General features: G+C 40.3%; 2 pseudogenes; one reads left to right on the forward strand and one right to left on the reverse strand.

Moving 5' to 3' along the window:
* LOC143671930 (putative P2Y purinoceptor 10) overlaps positions 1 to 15,070 on the reverse strand; it is a 69,942-nt pseudogene extending 54,872 nt beyond the window's left edge.
* Positions 11,476 to 12,636, forward strand: LOC143670956 (selenide, water dikinase 1 pseudogene; annotated as a pseudogene).
* Positions 15,071 to 16,133: the final 1,063 nt, after the last annotated feature.

Genomic DNA, 16,133 nt, shown 5'->3' on the forward strand with positions numbered 1-16,133 from the left:
GGATCAAAAGAAATGGCTGCCTCCACAATATGGATCAGGATTTAAAACATGGCTTTTCTAGGGTACATTATCCTTTCAAATCACCATAGAGGTGGTGGGGATAAAAAGAGGAGGGTAGCAGTTTGAGAGTCTAGAATAAGGATGGCAATGGTGGAATGAAATTTTGTGAATATGTCCCAACCTAACAAGGGGTTAGAACATGCTGGTACTACTAGGAAGACATGAGTGAAGCTCATTGTTTCTATCATGCACTGGAGTGGCTGGGTAGTGAGGCCTTTAGAGACTAAGCCATCAGCCCCCACAATAGAGATAGAGAGATTGACTAAGGTCCCATGTGTCCCCATAGGATCAAACAGGTAATCCCCATATGTAAAAGGAAAGAGATCAGCCTGCATGCAACTGCCATTGTTACCCTGAGTTCAGCTGTGGTGATGATGGAGATGATTGGGACTTCTGATCCTGGGCAGTGTCAATCTTCAGTGGCTAATCCCAGCAGTTCTGGGAGGAATACTCCTGATTCAGGGCTAGTGCCTTGTGGAGTTTTGGTCATTTATGGATAGTTAGAGCCTGTTTTTTGGCCAGAGGCCTGAAGGCAGTCTGACTTCCAAAGACCCTGAGCTCCACATGCTGGACAAGGTCCCAGCAGAGCCTGGAGACTAGGGCAGATTTTGCCAAGTGTCCCTCTTTGCCACAGTTGAAGGAGGGTTCTGGTGGAAGATAGCTGGAGGCAATGGCAGTTCCTTTTCAGCTGTCTTGGATAGTGGCTGCAAGTAAGGTATATTTAAACTGATCTCTTTCAAATTTTTGTTGCTTATTTTCCTCATTCAAATTGTTAAAGACCCTAAAGTCTGACTTAATGAGGTCTTTTTGAGGGGGTTGTGGTCTGTCCTTGAGCTTTTAAAATTTTTCCCCTTTCTGGAGAGTATTGGAAGATGAAATGGGTATTTATGTATAATTTTCTCATATCCTAATCAGTATCTAAATTATTGTATTTGAGGAGGGTTTCAATGAGACTGCTTCTGAAAGTGGTTGGGTTTTCATCAGGTTTTTTAGTGATTTCTGGCATTTAATCATAAGTTTCTGCCTTAAGAGCAGCGTTTTTTCATACTTTCAATAATACAGGCTAGAAAATGAGTCATTTGAGTGAGGTTAAGGGAATTAAATTGGTAACTCCAGTTAGGGGCTGTATTATGGACAACAGTGGGCCCAGCTGGATGGTGATTAGGATTTGGGGCATGAAGTGTGTTCAGAAGTGACTGTGGCTGTGACCCAAATGCGGTTTTTCTCTTTGGGGATGGAAGAGATAGAGAGAATGGCATAGACATTCTGATAGGTGATACCGATCATAAGAGTGGGATAAGTGTTGAAATTTCTTGATAAATCGGGCAAGGTCAACAGAAGAGCACCTTATATGGTTCTCAATTTGGCCTAAATCAGTGAGAGAGAAGGGTGCATGGATGCAAACAATTCGGTCAGTCTCTGCTTCTTCTTGGAGTGGGAGGACGGGAGTTGGAGAGGAATAGAAGGCACCATTAGAAGTGGTGAGTTGGGTACGGAAGCAGGTAGCTGGTCGTGAGAAGGATGAGGGAGGGGGTGTTGGTGAGGAGGACTGTGAAGAAAGAAGGGTGAGCTCCAAGCAAGTTTGAGGAGTGGAGTGGGGAGAGGGTGGCACAAAGTCAGAAGTGTCAAAATCCATACAGGAATCTGAAGATGATTTTTCCACAAAGGATCTTTCTGCAGAGAATTTTTCTGATTTATTGGAAGAAGGGGAAGTGAAGTGGGGGTGTTCACGGAGGAGCAAAATTTAGTAGGTGGTAGAGGGTTGGCAGAAGGAAGGATGGTTATGGAGGGAGAAAAGAAGCCAGAATGTATGGAACCTCAGACCATTTGCCATTGTTCTGTATAAAGTACTCAAAATCTTGGAGGACTTGAATGTCTAAAGTACCATGTTCAGGCCATTGGGTGTTATTGTTTAATTTATATTGTGGCCAGGCTTGCTGTAGAGTAAAAATGAGGCTTCTTTGGTCAGGTAAAGAGAGTTTCAGGTTACAGAAGAAGCAACCTAAATGGTGGTCCTTGGGAGAAATGGAATGATTGTTGCCCATGGTGCACAGATGTGTGAGTCTTAGAGACCTGGGGAACAGAGACAAGAGACTGAAACAGGCTTGATGAGATTACCGGATCCTCTAGAGGGGGACTGAGATGCCCCAGAGGAGTGGCAAGTCTAGGAACCTCAGGTGGGGGGTTGAGGGGGGAGAATGATGTCCCCATGTTCTTTATCCTCAGCCCAAGAAAAATGGGTGACTTATCCCAGGGCCAGGTGTCCCTAGAGCTGGGGGATCAAGCCTAGGTGACTGTTCCCCACTGCTGGAGAGGATCACAGACCTTGTGTTAGGATGTTCACATATGGAATGGCTAGGGAACAGCTCCCCTTCAGAAATAGAATGGCAAGAGGACAGTTCCCATTCAGAAATGGAATGACTGGGGGAGATTTCCCCATGGAACAGGCATCCAGAGACATCCTGAGACTCACTTGACCATGGAATCAGTGTCCGGGGTTGTTTGCCTGGTTGGCATTGGTGAGGTGGAGGCTCCCCAGTGATCACTTTGTCTCAATGAAGCCTTCCTGGGTTTTGGCACCAAACTGTTAGGCTTGAAGAAAGGCTCAGAGACAAACTGACCACAGGTGAAAAGATTTATTCAAAAATCAGCTAAGTGGGAGTCTGAAGTCAGACTTCAGCCCCCAGAGAGAACAATGAGAGGATATTTTATACCTGAGGGATTGGGCAGGGTGAAAAGTTAAATGCCGCTGCAGTCATGTAGGTTTGTAACTGCTAGAGGGTGGATCCAGCTGCTGGAAGTTGGGTGTACGATCAATTATGAATCTACTGTTAGGGAATATCTGTTAAGGGCTACTCACACATGGGAGAAAGGGCCTAGTCAAACACCTACAACTCCTAGACTTTTGCTACTTTGCTTCTTCTCACTACCCAATTTGATTTTCAGCTACTGTAAAACAAATTGTTCCATATTTTCCCAATTGTTTACATTCAAAATTCTGCCTATGAAATTTACTTGGACAAAGACATACCTATATGAAAAATAAGAATGAATTTTCTGTTCCTGAAATAAAATTGTGGTTAAGAATTATAAATTACCTTAATTATTCATTCTTAGTAAATTCAAAACTTTGGGAAGTTTATTAACTCTTTCAGCATCTTAGAAGATAATAGCATGCTTGTACGTGGAATAAAAAATTTCATTTTAAGCATACTAAAGTCACAGTTTTAGCTCTAAATAGTTAACATGCCACCCATACTGTTTACTACCTGAAAATAAACTATATCCAGAGAAATGTGGTTTTAAATTTTCCATTAAAAACAGTAATCTTACTTTTTGGCGAATTACAGTCTTGGTAAATATGCTGTAAGTAAAATTATGTAAGGAGAAACTTTTCTCATAGGAGCATTTTATAATAGGGGTTTATACTTTTTAAGCAAGAGTGTTATATGCAATATTTTTTATGGAAATGACCGCACACTCCTTACAAATAATCCATTTAATCAATGATAAATGTTATACTTGTATTCCATGTTTGTATATAAAGCTTTCTAAAGGTAAACAGTGTAACCAATTCCACATAAACAAAGTCTAAGATCATATAAATTGTTGTATAAAATTTTTGTATTCCTCAAAATTCCTTCCCATTTTTATTGAAACAGTCAAAATTTGAACAAGTCTTTCATCAAGATATGCTGTTCTGAAAGGTTCTTGTGGAAACATGAGGGAATTTAGGGATTTTTGTGACATTTCGAAAAACTGATTCAAAATGCTCTTCTTTGTCTCACATTATGACCCCTGTCAGAAGCGTAAGGATAACTGTTCAAATTGTTCCTCGTTGTAATACCTTAAAATAGTCTCATTGTTTCTTGAGGTGCCATCTCATCAGCCAGAGCATTATCTCCTTTTCCCTTAGCGTTATTTAAGATGAACCAGCCTTAAAAATTAAAGCATGTTAGTTGCTTGCATGTTTTTATCCTTTTCTCTCTCACTACATTTGGAATGCTCGCCTTTGGATTCACATGTCAGAAAGAGTCTAAAGATTCTACATTAAAGTGAAAAGTGCATAATTTAATTTTCTCATTAATCCACATGTCCTGTGCTTGAAGCATTACCTCTTCAAAACTAACTGAGAGGACTATTGAGAAGTGAGGCTCCTTTTCTCCAAAATCATAGCAAGTTGTGTAGCTTTAAATGGCGCTCTTTTGAAGTCATCTACTTAGGGTAGGGATTGCCTACATCGTCATTCTCACAATTGTTACCTTTAACCCCAGGCCATTCTGGAAGCCCTTTTCATAGATTCTCTTCAAATAGATGTGTGTAAAGCACCAGCAATCCAGTTTCATGATATTATTGTTCCAGAACTCTGTCCCTCCCTAGAAGTTTCGTTCCTTTTCACTTCATTTTTTAATTTGTCACTTATTCCTCTTCTGCTGCCAAGCTGTTCAATGGAATATTTTGAAGACCACCACTTCCCTTCTCTTACATATACATCAAGAGTCTGTTTAAATCACAGGCATAAAAAAGATGAGAATGATGGATAATCTCGAATTATCAAATGCCAACCTGAGAACCTGAGGAATGCTGGTATTCAAATCCTCCATAATGACTCTGAAACTGAAGATAAGAAAATTGCCAGAAGGACACACACTTTTCTTTCATTCACTCATGATGGTATACTATTCTTGGTTTCTAATGCAATTCTGTGAACTCTGCTCAGAGAAGCTTCTCAGAATTTCATACAGTAATGTTTAAGAAGGAGTATGGGCAAGCTCCCCCCAAAAATCTTTTCTTGGCTTTCTAACTTCCTGTCTTTCACCTATTTGTGAGGCTCATATGATCTTCATTATGTCCTAAATTACATATTATGGAAAATAATGAACTACCTCGGGTTCCTATAGCCCCTCTCATAATGGCTCTGTAGATTGGGACAGAGTTAGGAAAGCTTGTGTTATCATTTGATACCTTATAGCCTGGAGTCTGACATGCCAACCCCCAAACCCATAGATTTTTCTGATAATCCCAGTCAAATTGTGCTGAAATGGTCTTTGCCTTAGAAAGACTAAGTTTAGTCTTTCTCTTCGTATCAGACAGACTTCTTCAGAGAAAGAGACCCAATAGGATGCATAAGTTATTGGCTCGGGTTATTATGGGAACAGGCAAGTCTGAATCTGTAGGACGGGCTTAAGACTAGAAGTCCCAGTGATAGAGATGTTGAATTCTTGAGTCAGAATTAGGTGCAAAACTCAGGAAGGTGTGGAGGATTTTGTCTTAAGGCAGAATTCCCTTTGATCACTGAAATCCTCAGTTGGTTTTCAGTTGGATTCCTCTTAGGACATCCAACTGACTATACAGTATTTACCCACATTTTAGAGGGAAATCTCCTTTACTTCAGGATCACTGATTTTGAATTTTATCCCATCTATGAATGCCTCCAGAGAGGTAGACCAGTGTTTCACCAAACAACTGGAAAGCAGAAACTAGTTAAGTTGACACATAAATTAACCATCAGATATTCACAATTCCAAGGAAATTAATATTGACTTAGTAAACGTAACGACACAAACAGAATAATTTAAGCAGATATTGTGTATACTGGACAAACCTTGGCTCATCCTGAATCAAGCTGCTTAACTTTCTCAGGTTCCATTTTATTCATTTGTAATGGAAACTTCCATAAGCTCTTTTTTTTTAACATGGGCAGTCACCGGGAACTTTCATAAGTTTTAAAGAAGGGTCAGAGGAGATACTATATGAGAAAGTACCTAACACAATGACAACCCAGAACACAATAGGCTCATCTGCAAATAATGAAAATTTTATTTCTTTCTTTTCTATTTGGATGGCTTTTATTTCTTTTGCCCGCCTGATGCTCTCACTAGGACTTCTTGTACAATGCTGACTAACAGTGGTGACAGAGGACATCCATGTCTTATTTCAATCTAAGGGGGAAAGCTTTCATTCTCTTACCATTGAGTATCATATTGGCTATGGTGCTTTCATATATTCCTTTTACCAAGTTGAGGAAGTTACCTTTGATTCCTATCTTTTGATGTATTTTATCAGAAAATAATGTTGAATTTAGTCAAATGTTTTTTTCAGCATCAATCGAGATGATCATATGATTTTACCCTTTCACTTCATTTATGTACTTTATTACGTTAACTGATTTACTTGTCTTGAACCATCCTTGCACTCCTTGTACAAATCCCACTTGGTCGTGGTATATAATTATTTTAATGGGTTGTTGGATTCAATATGTAGTATTTGTTGAGAATTTTGGCATCTATGTCTGTTAGGAAGATTGGTCTTTTGATTTCTTTCTTTCTTTTTTTTTAGTTTTCCTTTCTTGCAGGATCTTTACCTGGTTTTGGTATTAAAGTGATGTTAACTTCATAAAATGAGTCAGGTAGTGTTCCTTTTTCCTTAATTTTTTTGAAAAGTTTGATAAAATTCTCCCTGTGAAGCCATCTGGCCTTGGGCTTTTATTTGTAGGATGATTTTTGATGACTATTTGAATCACTTTAATTGTGATTGGTTTGTTGAGATCATCTATTTATTCTTGAGTCAGTCTAGCTTGTTTGTGTGTTTCCAGGAATTTGTCCATTTAATCTAAGTTGTCTAGTTTGTTAAGGTATAGTAGTTTATAGTATCTACTTATTATTTTTTTCTATTTTTTCAGGGTCTGAGGTAATGGTCCTCCTCTCATTTCTGATTTTTTTAATTCACATCTCTTTCTTTTTTTCTTTGTTAACCTTGCTAGTGCCCATCGATTTTATTGATTTTCTCATAGAAAAATCTTTTGGTTTCTTTGATTCTTTCTATTTTTTGTTCTCCCATTCATTTACCTCTTATTTAATCTTTGTTATTTCTCTTCTTCTATTTTCTTTGAGGTTAGTTTGCTTTCTTTCTCATGTCCCTCCAGGTGAGCAGCTAAATCCTTATTTTTTTTGCTCTTTTTTTAAATGTAGACATTTAAGGCAATAAATTTCCCTCTTAGCACAGCCTTTGCCACCTCCCATAAGTTCTGAGAAGTTGTGTTCTTATTTTCATTCATCTCCAGATAGCTACTGATTTCTGTAGCAATTTATTCTTTGACCCACTCATTATTTAAGAGCATGTTATTTAATATCCATATACTTGTGAATGTTCTTGTTCTTTGATGGTTATTGAATTCCAGCTTCCCTCTGTTGTGGTCAGAGAAAGTGTTTTGAATAATTTCAATGTTTTAAAATTTATAAAGATCCGTTTTGTGTCCCAGCATGTGATCTATCCTGCAGAATGTTCCATGAGCACTAGAGAAGAATGTATATACTGGCATTTTGGGATGTAACAACCTATATTTGTCTGTTAGGGCCAATTCATTTATCAAAATGTTTAAGTTCTCTATTTCCTTGTTGATCCTCTGTCTGTTTGTTGTCTGTAGAGGAGAATGGTGTATTGCAATCCCCTACTATTATTGTTGAAACATCTATCACTTCCTTCAATTTTGCCAATGTTTATTTCATGTACTTTGAGTTCCTTGACTGGGAACATAGACATTTATGATTATTTCTTCTTCTTTAATTGTACCTTTTACTAATATATAATGTTCTTCTTTGTCTCTTGTGCTTTCTTTACATTTAAGGTCTATTTTGTCTGATATTAGTTTAGCTACTCCTACTTTCTTTTGGTTACAGGTTGCATGAAACATCTTCTTCCATCCTTTGGTTACAGGTTGCATGAAACATCTTCTTCCATCCTTTCATTTTCAATTTGCTTGTATTCTTGTGTTTAAGATGAGTCTCTGGTAAGCAGCATGTAGCTGGATTATATTTCTTAATGCATTTTACAACTCTGTATTTTTTAATTGGTGGATTTAGTCCATTAACCTTCAAAGTTATTATTGTAAAAGAATTTCTTGAATCCACCAACTTACACATTGGATTTTATTTGTCAGATCTATATGCTCTTCTCCTTCTTTCTCTTTTCATCCTTCCTGGTACTCTTCAATTCTGTCCTCTAGACCTCCCTCTCCTTTCCTTTTTTTCAGCCAGCAGAACTCCCTTTAGTATTTCTTGTAGAACTAGTCTCTTGTTGAGATATTCTCTCAGCCTTTGTTGTTTGTGAAAATGTTAATCTCTCCCTCTATTTTGAAGGACAATTTGGCTGGGTACATAATTCTTTGCTAGAAATCTTTCTCATTCAGGATCTTAAATACATCATACCACTGTCTTCTTGCCTCTGTAGTGCCAGTTGAGTAGTCTGAACTCCATCTTATGTGGTTTTCTTTGTACATAGTAGATTATTTTTCTCTTGCCACTTTGAGATTTTCTGCTTCTCTTCAACATGTGGCACACTGATTAGTATGTGTCTTGAAGTAGACATATTTCAATTTGTTCTATTTGGAGTTCATTGGGCTTCTTTGATTTGCATATTTATGTCTTTTATACAGGTTGGGAAGTTTTATACTATTGTGTCCTCCACTAATCTACCTAGCCTTTTACTCTTCTCCTTCTGGGACACTGATGTTTCCTTCTGAATGCTTTATTTTGTCCATCATTTCCTTAAGAGCCAATTCAAATTTTTGCAACTTTTTTTGTAATTTGCTGTTTTGAGTATTCAAAATCAGTTGTTCTGTCCTCTAGTTCGCTTATTCCTTCCTCTGCCCCTTCAAATCTGCTGCTAAGTGTCTTTAATATATTTTTAATTTGGTCTACAGCATCTTTAATCTCTGTGATATCTGATATTTTTCTATTTATTCTTTCAAATTACTCTTTATACTTTTCTAGTGACTTTTTGGTCTACTTTATGCCATTAACCTTCCCATTTATTTTATTTAGTAGAGTTACATGAACATCTTTGATTAGTTGTTCCGAAGTCTGTGTCTCCCTTAGTGCTTTAACTTGGTCATTAGACTGGGCTGTATTTGTTTGCATCTTCATATGGTTAGTGAGCTTCTGTTGTATTTATGGCATGTAAATATTTTGATAGAGTTACTTTGGATATAATTTATTTCAATAGTCTAAAGCTCTGTATTTGCAGACAGGTATAGAGCAGAATGAGGGCAGGTGGAGGGCCACAACAGTCCAGTGATAGCTTGTGATGCAAGTATACGCATGGGTCGAACACTCTACACTTGTGCCTGTGAGTGTGGGGTACAGGTCATGGGGTTGTGGCCTTGTGGCACAAGGGCCATGATTGTGAGGTGTAACTCAGGTAGCCTTGGTGTGCAGGAGCAGGCTTTGACTTGGTGACACAGAAGTGGGGTACAGCAGGAGGTGGATGGGTAAGGTGAGCAGATGTGCTGGGGCTGGTATGTGGGCAGGACGCAGGTGGGTGCATGAATTATGTGGGTTATGAGTGTCAGAATGTGGGGTACAGGGCACAGAGTTGGAGCCCAGGGAGTTTGGGATGCAGGTGTGTCCTTGCACAAGGGGAGAGGTCCAGGGAGGCAGGGATGTGCATGTGTGAGTGTGTACGTATGGGGCATAGATCACAGAGGTTGTGAGAAATGTGTCAGTGGTGGGTGATGATGAGTGGTGGGACCCTAGTGTCAATCCACAAGCTCAGGGATTAGATGGCCTAGGGGTGCCCACTTGTGCAGGGTGGAAACTATGTGGCACAGATGTGCCTAAGTGCACCTACCTGTATTGAAGAAGGGTACTTGTGCTGTGGGGTAGGCAAGAGTTTGTCTATGTGTGGGGCTGGGGGTGGAGTGCAGAGGTCAAGAGGTCTGTGTGCAGATATGTAGGTACCAGACAGGGAGGATGTGGCTATGCCAGTGCATGGATCTGGGGGGCAGGGCCCTGGTGTTCTCAGGTTTGGGGGCATGGCCCTGGTGTGCAGGTGCGCAGAGCTCCAGGCCCTTGGTGTGGGACTGTGCCTGTGTGGACTAGGGGTGGCTGTGTCCTGGATTTACAGATCAATACTTGCCCAGAGTTGAGGGAGCATGATGTTAGTGGGGGCATGCATGTGCATACATCCTGGGGTGCCAGGTGCTGATGTACACATGTGCTGAACTCCAGAAGCAGTCGAATGGGGTTGTGTAACTGTATGCACTGAGTGCAGGTATGGACAGGGTATGAAGGTAAGTGCCTGCAGTTCAGATGCATAGGTGACTGCCTTCAGGGAACAGGGAGGGGGTTGAGGTTGAGGGGCTTATCATGTGTACACAGGTCTCAGGAGGGGCAGGGTGAGAGCATGTGCTTGTGTGGGAGAGTTGGGTAGGGAAAGGACAAGCTAGCATGCCTGAGTGGGGCAAGGGTATGGGGGACAAGATTCAGGTGCATGTAATATGGGTGGAGCCATTGAGTGTGGACTCTGAGTGGTGTGTGTGAGGGTAGCACGTTCAAGGAACATGGCTTGAGCTACTTTCTTGTTCCCGTTTCAATGTCAGTGCACTCCTGATGGCTCCCCGCCTCTATCTGGAAATGGACACACTAGACTGTTTGCACTAGCTGACTGGTTTCCAGTTCTCTTCATCTCAGTTCTTCTGAGTTTTCAACCAGGGCCTCCCTATATGGTGTAGAAGACCCTCCCATGTCATTTACACCCTGGAATTATCCTCCCAGACTTTCTTCTGCCCCTTCTCTAACTCTCCTTTGGAGCAGGGATGAAGTTGACCTATCTTATTCTGCCATCTTCCCAGAGCCTTGCCCAAAAGGATAATTTTAAAGATTGATGTAAGGGATCAGTATTTCTTTAAGGTACTCAAAACCATTACAAAAATCAAATATGACATAGCTAAATGAATAGATCATATGTATTATTGTAGTTAATTATTTTATTACAATGACAGAATCATCCAGAAATTCAAAACAAATAGTTTGAAGATCTTTGTTCCTTTGATGGATTTCCAAATTACTGCCCTTGCATCTCACACATGACTGAAAAACAAAGCCATTATATTGCAAAAATTGATCACAAAATTCTGAGGTCATAAAATAATATACAAAGAGCACACCAGCTTGCACAGCTTGTGGTCCAGACCCGTAGGGTGTAGAGGTTGGCTGAGGCCCAGACCAAGGCTTGCAGGTCTGTGTCTACTCCATGCTGTGCCTGCACAGCCAGTTCCCTGTTCTGTCCATCCCACTGCCCGTCTGGTGGTGGTGATGCTTTGGTTCCAATGTTGCCTGGGCACCTGGTTCCATGCATTGTGGGAGCACCATCTCCTGAAGAAGAGGAGGATGGGGTGAGGAGGGGGAGTGGGGAGGAGGAAAAAGAAGAAGGAGGAGGAGGAGGAGAAAGAGAAGGAGGAGAAGGAGAAGGTGAAGGAGAAGAAGAATAAGGCAGTGACAAGCAGGTGGATCTCTAAAGAAACCCACAGACTAGGAGAGGTAGGGGAAGGAACCATCCATGATGTGTGTGCACCTGAGAACCATTTCAGTATGGGAATCCTTTAACCCAGAAAATCAGGAATTGGACAAGAGCTTCCAGCTGACCAGGTTCACTGAGCTGAAGGGCATGGGCTGCAAAGTGCCCCAAGATGTCTAACAGAAAGTGCTGGAATCCTTGCAAGAGAACCACTTTCAAGAAGATGAACTATTTCCTGGGAGTGGTTATTCCAAGGCTCAGCATTGGGATGGACACATGTGTCATCCCATTCAGGCACAGCAGCCTCTCCTTGATGCAGACCACAGACTGCATTTATTCTATGGTAGACAACCCTTTCATGATGGGCAGAATAACCTGTGCCAATGTCTTCAGAGACTTCTACACAATAGGGGTCACAGAATGTGACAGCATGCTCATGCTTCTTAGGATCATCAACAAGATGACCGACAGGGAAAGGGATAAAATGGTGCCCTTAATTGTACAGGGTTTTAAAGATGTAGCAGAGGAAGCTGGGACATCAGTCATAGGTGGTCAAGCAGTATTAAAATTCTGGATTGTTTTAGGGAGTCACAATGACTGTCTCACAGCACAACTAGTTTATCATGCCAGATAATGCAGTGCTGGGAGATGTGCTTGTTCTTACCAAAGCCCTGGACACACAGGTGGCCATGGCCAAGCACCAGTGGCTGGACATTCTTAAAAAATGGAATAAAACTAAACTAGTGGTCACCCAGGAAGATGTACAGTTGGCATACCATTAAGCAATAATGAATATGGCAAGGCTCAACAGAACAGCTGCAGGGTTCATGCACACATTCAATGACCATGTGGCCATTGACATAATGGACTTTGGGATTCTAGGCCACATGCAGAAGCTGGCCAAGCAGCAGAGGAACAAGGTGTCATTTGTCATCCACAATCTCCATGTCCTGGCAAAGATGGCCACTAGGAGCAAGGCCTGGGAGAACATGTTCAATATCATGCACAAGACCTGCCCAGAGATGTCAAAAGGAAGGCCTGATATACTTTCCCCACAAGCAGACCATGTGGTTCTGTGCCAAGATCAAGTTCTCCAAGTACGGGGAAGGCCACCAGACATGGATTATTGGGATTGTGGAGATGTGCAATGACGTGGCCAGAATCACAGACAAGTCCTGGATCATTGAGGTTGCCCTGCAGGTGGCCACCCAGAATGTGAACCCCATGCCCGGCCATCTCCTAATGCTGGTGCAGCAGCTCTCCGGTTTTATTTTTATGTAGATCTATTCCTTTGCCATTACTTCAATTAAAGACTGTAACCCACAGAGATCTCCCTGAGTCTCCACATCCAGTGACTTTAGGTTGATTCATGAATGGATGCAATTAATAAAATAGAGTTCATATCCTCCTTTTCCTGTTACATTTGCTGAAGATGCACCTAACCTTGAAGCAGCATCTGAATTGAGAATTATACTGTTATCCAATACTGCTGATTCATTTTGAATCTTTAGACCCATCTTTTGCCAACAGGCTCTTTCAAAGGTGTTTTTACAACACAGACATTGCAAAGGTAATGCCAACTGAAGTAGATGGTTTTTTCATTTTATGTCTGTTTATCATTCTAAGTTTGATCTGTTTTACACTGTTTTGGACAATGTTCTGGAAAGACAAAACTGGCCAGTGAAACTATAGTATCCCAGTAATAGGAGAGCTGCACAATTCCATGAGTCTTAAGTTCAGGGGCATCTCCAACCCAGGACACTACCCACTAGTGCTTTCAATCACAAGGGGCAAATGCTTCATTCTGCATGGAAAGCACTTTTAAGACAAAAAACTTTTATTTCTGCTAGCTTTTGTAGCTTTCCAGGTATTTACAGTAATATAAATAACTGTTTTCCTTACTGATAGCAACAAAGGATACTTTTTGCAATGTAATTAGATATTTTATAGTGCAACAAGGAATTGCCTTTCTGAACGGGGGCTCATGTATAATACTCATTTACAATTCAATATATGATTAACTATGTGAATAATTTTTCAGTATAGTCAATAATAAAGTCTTTCTGTGGATGGTAGTGTTTAATGCATTTTATATTTTGTATAGTGACTTCAGGCCTTTTGTTTTCTTAAAATCAGCAGCTATTTAGACTAATTCTCAGCATTATTTTGTCCTTTATGCCACACTTTTTTTGTGCACTTTTTGTGATGTGTTAAAATCTGCATTGCCAATTTTGCAGATTAACCTTTTAATTCAAATAAACGTTCAAATTTTTATTGATCTTGTATAATCAGATACCCCTTTTAGTATTATTTTAGAAGCATTGAGAGTGTTTTGCCTAAAGTACAATTTATTGAGGGAAAACTAGATTTTAGTTTTATAAAACTTGTAAGTTTTCATGGCACCTATATTTTTTCTTGAATTAAATTTTGTAGTTCTAGAACAAATAGGGGATCTACAAAGGTGTTTATCATTGTTACTTAAAAGTGGCTTCCTTATATTTTGGCCTACTCAACAGTTACAGGGCTCCCATTTTCAAGCACGAATGCTCTGGATCTTTGAGGGTCTGTCTTTGTGAGAAAAAGTGCCATGTCTCTGCAAGTTTCCTAATGCTTCCTGTTTCCACACACCAGAGCAGCCTAAACCAATCAACTTCTTGCCAAAGGAAACCACTGCTGGGAAGACAATGCTCCCTTGGTCTGTGGCCTCTTGTAACAATTGGGCAATAGCCTTTACATGGGTGAAGTCACACACACAGTGTGCAGGATGTGGGCTGCTACAGAACCGAAATTGATTGGACATTTTATAGGTATTTAGGCAGATGTTGGTCCTCAAAAGCTACAAACCAGTGATCAGCAAAATAAAATGTGTTGGTAACCTCTGGAAAAATATGTACAACAGTATCAAGACAGCAATTCAGATTTGCAGGATGAAGAGAAATGATGTGAAAACATAGAGTACTCTTAATAAAGGAGCAATTTGAAAAGACATGTTGCTTCACCATCATAAAAAATGGGAAGTTAAAGTGGTAAGGTGTGAAACATATAATGAACACCACTGCATACATCAGTACCATCCACAAAGCCTTTCTCTCTTTGGTATTCTGCAGGGGAACATGGAATTCCTGTAAAGATTTCTAGTCTTCCACGTGTAATACATAATAATAACAACAGGCAATATAAACCCTCAAAATTCAGCTATAGTTGAAATGCCAATAGAGGAAGCCATGCTAATGTGTTTAAGACGAAAGTCAGCAAAGCAGAACTCAGTGCTGTTGGCTAAGCCAGCACTTCTCAGAATGGCAAGTGATAAGCAGGCAGTCCCCACAATGGCCGAGATGGCAGCACTGATGCCCACATCATGCCTACATTTCCAGTCTCTTTCCCTGAAGGGCTTGAGGAGAAAGAAACACCTCTGAAGGTTGATGCAAGTCAGGAAGCAAGTGCTGGCATATGCATTTAGATACTGCAGGTAAAAGCACAGTAGGCAAAGGGCTCTCTGAAAAGGCCAGTTGTAGCTCATGTGCTAGTAAATCTGGAGGGGTAAGGACAGCACATAAGCAAGGTCAGCAATAAAGAGATTGATCTTACTTTTCTTGTCAGCCAGAAGACCAGGGATGAATATGAGGATACAGGTAGTTACACAGAGGGAGTATTGAAATGAGATTTGGAGATCAGTGCACTTTGCTTTTGTACTGTTAGTGCTGTTACTTCCCATCTTGAGGATTTATATTCTTTCCTTAAGGAAACCAGTGGGGAAGATTTCTGCAGAAAATAGAGTAAAAATAGGGTCAAGCCATGTCATTCCAAAGTTTCAGTACACCAATATGTTTGTTTCCTTCAAAACAACATTTAAATGTGAACATTAATTTTTAAAAATAATTTTTTAAGAAAATTTAAAATATCATGACAATCCACAAATAAATATTGTATTGGGGAAGATATTTTGGGGAATCAAGAAGATTGTTGTTTTGGTAAGAATCTCAATCACATTTTCCTCTTCCTAGTAAAAGGGATTAACCAGACTCACTGAGTTAACCAACACGTATGTCATCACTACAAAATAGCTCCTGTCCGCACATTCCAACACTCACTGTGCTGGCTTGAAAGGATCTATGTACACTAGAAAAGGCATGTTTTAATCCTAATCTTATTTTGTAAAGGCAATCATTCTTCTAATCCCTATTCAGTACTGTATGTTTGAAACCGTAATTAGATCATCTCCCTGGAGATGTAACTTAAGGAGTCACATCTTGATGTGATTTAATCAAGAGAGGTTGTTAAGCTGGATTAGCTGTAGGGATGTCTCCACTCATTTGGGTGGGTCTTGATTAGTTTCTGGAGTCCTATAAAAGGAAACATTTTGGAGAATGAGGGAGATTCAGAGAGAGCAGAGCAGAATGACATAGCCACGAGAAGCAGAGTCCACCAGCCAGCAACTTTAGGAGATAAAGAAGGAAAATGTCTCCCAGGGAGCCTCATGAAACAGGAAGCCAGGAGAAGAGCAGATGACACTGTGTTTACCCTGTGTTTTCCCAGATGAGAGAGAAACTCTGACTGTGTTTGCCATGTGCCTTTCCACTTGAGAGAGGAACCCTGAACTTCATTGGCCTTCTTGAACAAAGGTATCTTTCCCTGGTTGGATGCCTTAGATTGGACATTTCTAGAGACTTGTTTTAATTGGGGCATTTTCTCAGCCTTAGAACTGTAAACTAGCAACTTATTAAATTCCCCTTTTTAAAAGCCATTCCATTTCTGGTATATTACATTCGGCAGCTAGC

Source organism: Tamandua tetradactyla, chromosome X (assembly GCF_023851605.1).
Source record: "Tamandua tetradactyla isolate mTamTet1 chromosome X, mTamTet1.pri, whole genome shotgun sequence".
In the NCBI taxonomy this organism is placed as follows: domain Eukaryota; kingdom Metazoa; phylum Chordata; class Mammalia; order Pilosa; family Myrmecophagidae; genus Tamandua; species Tamandua tetradactyla.